This window comes from Pomacea canaliculata, linkage group LG12 (assembly GCF_003073045.1).
Source record: "Pomacea canaliculata isolate SZHN2017 linkage group LG12, ASM307304v1, whole genome shotgun sequence".
Classification (NCBI taxonomy): domain Eukaryota; kingdom Metazoa; phylum Mollusca; class Gastropoda; order Architaenioglossa; family Ampullariidae; genus Pomacea; species Pomacea canaliculata.
In genome coordinates this window covers 16,336,342-16,343,554 of record NC_037601.1, presented here as the reverse complement: position 1 = coordinate 16,343,554, position 7,213 = coordinate 16,336,342, and positions in this window count along the sequence as shown.

Below are 7,213 nucleotides of genomic sequence, written 5' to 3'. Positions count from 1 at the left end.
TAATCATCAATAAATACTGAATAAAATTCATTTTATTCTGTCTGTATTCCTATGTCCAAAGTTGTAACACGGGATCCCACAGCCATCTCCAACTATTACCAGAAAATTCCTTAACACTGTTAAAAAAATTTCAGCAAGTTTTAATCTAATCTTTCATTTTGAATGAACTGTTACTTGCTGTAAGGTAACCAGAAGTTTATACTTGGGGCAAAAATATGTCATGTGACTAAAGTATGGCAGTCAGAATATAGCAAGACAAAGGTGACACCATGGATGTGTATAGGTGGACTGCTGTCTGTCTGCCGAGACCAACAAAGCCTCTTGCGAAGTTCTCCGCTGTTAGTCTCGGCGAGCCTCAAAAAAGAATGTGAATAAACCGGAAGCTTTGTAGTATTCATGCCTTTTTTTAGTAGTTAACTGGAAAAAATCGTCTGCCAGCAGTTCAGTGATACAAGTTCGTGGTGACACGAGGTAATTTACATCAGGTTAAGAGCGGAAATTAAATGTACTAAAGGTTTTACTCATAAACACGAATCTGTATCACAACCTCGCTGCTGGAAGGCCGAGGTGTCTGCAAATGAAGCCACTAACAACACTTGTCCGGCTCATCTGTGCAGCCTGTCATGAGCTGGACAAAGAGGTGTCAGTCCTTTGAAGAGCGCGTGCTCCCTCGGGAGTTCAAATCCATTCCGACTGAAGTGCAAGTCGGAATTATGAACCGAAGCTCCTTGTCTGGGGAAAGTGTGGACGAGAGTGCACACAGACTGAAAGTCGCCTGAACAAATGGGAAATCTGCTGCACAGCTTATTCTCAACACTTTTGAAGTTGGGGGTGGGTTAGGGGTCAAAATTACCGAAAAATCACAAACTGACAGTAATTCTAGCTGGTCTTGACACAATGGAAGAGGTTAGAGACCTGATAAAAACATGCTGTTTAATGATTTGATTATATTCCTATATTCCTCTCTTTTTTGTCTCCTCTAAAGTCTGTATGTCTGTCTGTCTTTACTTGTTTTACTTGGCACTCTCTCATACTTTTGATTTTCCAGCATTTAATGACAGATTCGCTTAGCTGACGGGGTGGCGAAGGACATCATAAGGCTGAAACTTCAGAACACAGGTTCAGACAGAAAGTTTGGTCAGGGGAGACCACTCTCATTTCTATGAGATGTACATATCTCGAAGGAGAGTATATTTTATTGCAGACCCTACTTAAGGATACCTAGCCAAGCAACATTTATCTCTTGGTCTAAACGACTCTACGGGGCCTCCTGCCATGGAGAAAAGCCATTCGGAAGAATCTGAAAAAAGTGAACTGAATTCCAAAAATGTACACAGCAAAGCAGCAGGCTGCTCTCTGCCTCCTCACACAGCATCTTCCGGTCATGTGACGAGTGATGTCTCCTTTTTTACTCCCACACAGAGAACACAAAGTCGCATTAGTTCTTAACACGGCAAAGTTTTGACATGTCACATCTCGCAAGTGAACCAAAGTCCACTTGTATTGACAAATATGTTGCCAAACAAGTTTGTTGACCCTTTTGACCCAAATGTTATGAAGGTTTGCCCCAAAGCCATTGGTTTTCTGTGACCTTTGCACTCAACTTTGCCAAACTTGAAAAAACTTTTGACGACATTTGCCCGAGAGTAACTCGAGGTACAATTCTCCTCACATTTCAAACACAAACATTGTTCAGCGAGAATACAAGATTGCAGAAGCAATTATCAGTCTTGTTTATCCACAAGGAAACGTTTTTGTCTGGTCAGTGTTTCTATATATTACCATTAAAGTTTTCAATGCCTTCAAAGTTCGTCAGAAACTTAAGTTCTCAAACTTTTACCCCAGATTGCATCGATTTTGAATTCATTTCTTCCATCGTAGTCCAGATAATTACAGAATTCAAATATAAATTAGTTACAGATTGCAATTATAAAATAATTACAGCTCTCAATTATAACGTAATTACAACTAGCAACTATAAATTCATTACAGCTTGCATTGGACGTATTCCTGGATGAAGAATTTATGTTCGGAACTGTAACATTCTTCATCATTCTGTCTTATGACCCCCCGTCCGTCTGTCTGGTCAGTTATGTGTCTGCCTGTCTGTTTTTCTAACATTAATTTTTCGTCAATATTTCTTTACTCGCAGCTCATTTTTATGTCGCAACTCTCTTCCTCTTTCTCTCTCTCAATCTTTCCTCTATCCTCTCACTATGTATCTAAAACTTTCTCAACTTTTCTGGCGTCCATCTCTTGGACTATATTTCTGAAAAAGCTCTCATAGCTTTCCTAGGAAAGCCATGGAGATCAGACAGGGTGGCGGCTCACTGGCAAACAGAGACATGTCTGAGTACATCGTACATCTTGGCGAGGGGATAACAACAAAGCCCGGTCACCTCCCCTCGTGCTTCACGACCGCCATTGCGCAGGCATCGCCTTTGTCACTAAACTTCAAGAACTAACCAAATTAGCCCAAACATCAGAAAAATAAGACTGTCAGCAAAGAGACTTCAATGTTTCATTGGTATTCAACAACATCACCAAACAAACAAGTAGTCATTTAGGAAATCCAGATACATGAGGTCAGGTCAGACAAGTCTCAAAGTTTTCACACTCGTCTTCGTGAAGTGTCAAATAGAAAATGAAATATTCTGATTTGTTATTGATTTCATTTACTGTAAATTTTTCATGTCAGATAGGTTGGCCAAACTGCCTTCTTACAGCCAAGCAGGAAAGTGTGTGTTGATCAAGGGGTAAGAGGGTGGGCGGGTACAAACGGGTAATTTTGTTGTAATTTTTCACCATGGACATGTATATTTTCTCCTGAAAGTTTTCAGAAAAGTGAGGTCAGAGGAACACACGCATGCCAACCCCTTCCCTCCCAAAGTTTGCTTGAAATATGCAACAACCGATGTAGTAAATATACACAATGCCCTGAGAATCCGGCAGTTCCCGACCAAGAACATCATCAGACTGGAACAACCTATCTACTTACCTTTTTTTCTTTCCTCAAGCTCGTGGGGATCAGCAAGGGGACTCGTTCTGAAGGCGTGAAGTCCAGGAAGAGGTCCTAACGAAGTAAGGGGGACATCCTAGAAGAATCCCCCCAGCCATGCAGAGAAGCATGTCAAAGAAGTACGGAAAAGTGAATTAAACTCTAAGGGAATTATTTGGGAAACCATGTAGTTTAATGTTTGGAATTGAAACAAATTGTTTGTGACACCAGTCCCGCTCCTTGTCAGACACGCCTCCTATGGATTGTTTGATCCACCCTGCTTTAGGTTTAAAAATTCCGGTCTCATAACCTCGATGGCTGCCTGTTATTCATCCATTAACAAACCGGAAGACCTAGTTCACGCCTCATGATTAATAGCCTCATTATACTCACCTCAGCGCGTGGCGAGAGTATGGATTAACCTTTCTGACAACAATGCCAAGATGGCCGGCTTTGCTGACGAGGCTGTTTTACCAACTAAGGCAAAAATCTTTGAAAAAGAAACCAGTTTAGAACAGCATTGGCTTGTCGAAATTTTATTCTTGGCATGTGTGATGTTGTCTTGGTTACGAGGACACATAATTTTTGTTTTTCGTGGTAATATGATAAGTGGCGCTGTCCGAGATAAACTCATAAAGGAGAGAGATTAGAAGCTGATGGAAATTCCCAGCTTTTGTTTCAAACCTACAACCGGATTCATGTGCAAACGATAGCCACCAGAAAGAAAGAAAACCAAATTTTCAAAATTAATCCTAGGACCAAAAAAAATAAATAAATAAAATAAAAATAAATAAATAAATAAATTGTCCATTTTTAAAAATTTAAAGATTAGGCACAGTTTTCTAGAGCAGGGAACATCTTCGTCAGGTGTTTAGTTCTTGGCAGGAAATCCCACTTGATTCTCTGTTCTCTAGAGGGTACACGTGTCGATACACTCAATAAAAATAATTTTTTTTTACCTACCTTTATTCCTCATTTCACGGACTTCTTTAAGTCTGGAGTTGGTCGTCTAAAGGTTTTTTTTTTCTTGATTGATTAAATGTCGCCGAGCGGTCCTCTAAGTTTGGCAAAGTGGAATGTCACCAATGGTTTGAGGACAAACTCTCGGGACGCTCGAACATTCGTCAACATACTAAAGTCCAGAGATGTTTGTCAATACATTGTCAGTGCGTTTGACAATATGAAAGGACTTTGGAGGTTGACTCTGTTAAGAAGGTCCTAATGTCTATTCAGGATGTCGGGTTGAGCATCTTGATTGTTAATGGTCGACTTCGCATTCACGACCCGGCTTGATTCATCGTTTGCTGCAACCAATTACCGAGCTCTCCTGATGGAAGACAGGACAAGTTGCCTCCTGTTCTCGTGAGATACCATTTGTCAGGAACAATGAAACGACCACTTTAACAACCAGAGTTATTGGATCGAAATATTGTGACAGTCCGAACCACCAAGGTCAACACACAATAACAATAAAAAAAAGATTTTTGAATAGGAATTTCTATTTTCCTTCTCCTGCCTGAAACCATCTTTCTTGCGCGTGAGCTGCCACTCAAGCAGATTCTGTCAATGTAGTGAAATGCGAGCTAAATTGACTTCATTCAATACGAATTTTAATAATTGATATGGTGTTATTAAATTACATCGCCTGCGGTTATTTTAGGAAACTTCTTAACCAAACACCCTGCCACAAAAATCATACGGCCACACTTCCACAAATTTCAAAACCCTCGTTAGTTTGAACATAAAAGTAAGCCAAACATAGAAACATATTCGACAATTATTTTCCGGTTAGGAAACACCTTTCTTGAAAAAAAAATTCTTTCTCATTTTCTGTGACTGGAAAATCGTTCTTCCAAATAAAGTAGACCTTTATGGAAGACGGAGGATGCCGCTCAGTGCGCTCCAGACGCCATCGAGAAATAATTGCCAGACGCTGGGGACCGAGGGTAAGAAGCGGGTGGTGGGGCAGACGGTGGTGATGATGGAGTAGCTGGGTGCAGCATCATGGGGAGAGGGGACCTGGTAGCAAGTGAGATTTTTTGGGGGCTGTTATGAGCAAATTCCTATTTTAGTCGACAAAACACCACTTGACCTGGGTGGCTCTCGATCATGAGCGGTCGATGCATGTTTAACAAAGCACAAGAAACTGTTTCCTGCACCGCCATCTTTTTCTCTTTTCTTTTAAAGTTGTTCAGCTGCCGGACATAAGTTTTTCTTGGAAAATTTCCTGGTTAAATAATTATTAAGGAGAGCCACACAGAAAACAAACATGAAACAGATACATCATATTAAGGAAGTGATTTTTAAAAAAAAAGACCATTATCATCGATATTCCTCATTCATCGTTTTCGTCATCATTCTTTTCTTGTTTCGTTTTTCCACCAGCTCGAAACCTATTGATGTTCTTGTTTTTATTGTGATCGAGAACATATTCGTTGTTTTTTCACTGATATTCACACACAAACCCACAAAACAATGATACCCATACATTTGTTGACCCTTGGAATCGACTTTCCCCAGGAACGGGTGTTACTCTCCTGACGACCCCAGAACCTCAGGTTTCACGGCGCTGCGCATCCATGCCAGGGTTCAAGGTTCACATGCAGCAGACGATAGCTGTGATTTGCATCCCGCCACTAGGGGTCTCCCTTGTGCACGGGTCCGGACTAAACCTTTGCGTGACAATGCATGAGGAGGTGAGGGGTAGAGAGCAGACTGGGGTACAGAGATCTCAGCAGCCGGGTCTCTCTGTCATCAGAAGAGAGAGGATGAACAGGAACAACCACCTTACTCAACCCCCGTGATGGCGGCTATACCATTTATCATAGCAATTCCAGAGATATTTTTTCAAATTATTGTATTGTGCTATCTTTTGAAAAGGGTGGCAATTGATGGGGTGTCACGAACGTGTGTGGAGTGACATGAGAGTGAAAGTAGGATGGAGAGAAGGAAAGCGCGAGGGTGAATGAACCTTAGTGTTATCCCCTCGTCATCACGTCAATATCTCACGTCAGTGGGGAGGCGGGTGAGAAAAGGTCGAAGGTCACATAGGGAAAGAGAGATTCAGCGACACCGGGAAAAGTCAAGAAAAATAAAACGAGTGTGGTTGCTGCTGTTATGCATGAGTTGTTTTTTTTGTTTTGTTATTTGGTATCAGGCTCATCAACAATGTACGTATACAGTCTTTTGACAATTATTTCGAGCTTTGTGGAAAGATTATGCGAGTGTACCGGGTTCTAGCTTGGCTTAGAACTTCCACAAGATGAACCTCTTAAATCACTGGAGTGAAATCTTCACAAATTAGGCTCCATGCAACTCTATCCAAACCGCCATCAAGAAACTCCCTGGAGACACCTGACATCCGGGTGTCGTCTTTAACTGCAGTAAGAATTCCATGATAAAGAAATGTCTTTTTTCCTCCTAGTATCATCGAGGATTTTCCTTATCTTAATGACAAAATATGAAATAATCTCCAATGTTTCGGTTGCACAAATTTTACGAGGTTTTTTTTTTTCCATTTCTTGCGAATGAAAATGACATTTTGAGATTAAACATCGGAACACGGAACTTGATTTGCTGGCTTTGTTTGTTTGAAAGTACAAATCATTCCGACATTGCTGCCTTGCTTCCATCATTGTTCCCAGGAGAACCATTTCCTGTCCTACTAACACTGGGCGAGGACATTTGTGAAATCGAACTCCTGTTGCAGTCTCATTAATTACTTTAATGTTCTAGAGGAAGAGCAGGACAGCGGGAAGGCCATCCCCACCCCAAGTAAACATCACGCACACACGTACACAAGCACGCAGACAGGCCGGCAGACAGATAACACAGAGAGAAATTAATAATCTTGGCTTTGGTTAAGCTGAGGGTTGTCGATGTTTGTTGTGTTTGCTGGTCTTTTGCCTGTGGTTAGTCACTGGCCGGTGGTTAGTCACTGAATGACTTCGTAAAAAATATTTAATGTTTGGACCTCATTAGAAATGCTTTATTTTCCTCCGCAATTCTACTTACTGGGTGACAATTGTTGAAAGAAAAATAAGGTGGCGTGCAAACTACGAGTGAGTGGCTCAGTGTGAATACAAATGATGGCCAGCCCTTCTGTAGATGCTGGTTTATTGTTCCAGAACCTTCCCGTGCTACATAATAACCGCCACAAAGCAGCCAGAATATAACATGCTTCAATACTATTACAAGAAAAAAAACAAACATCAG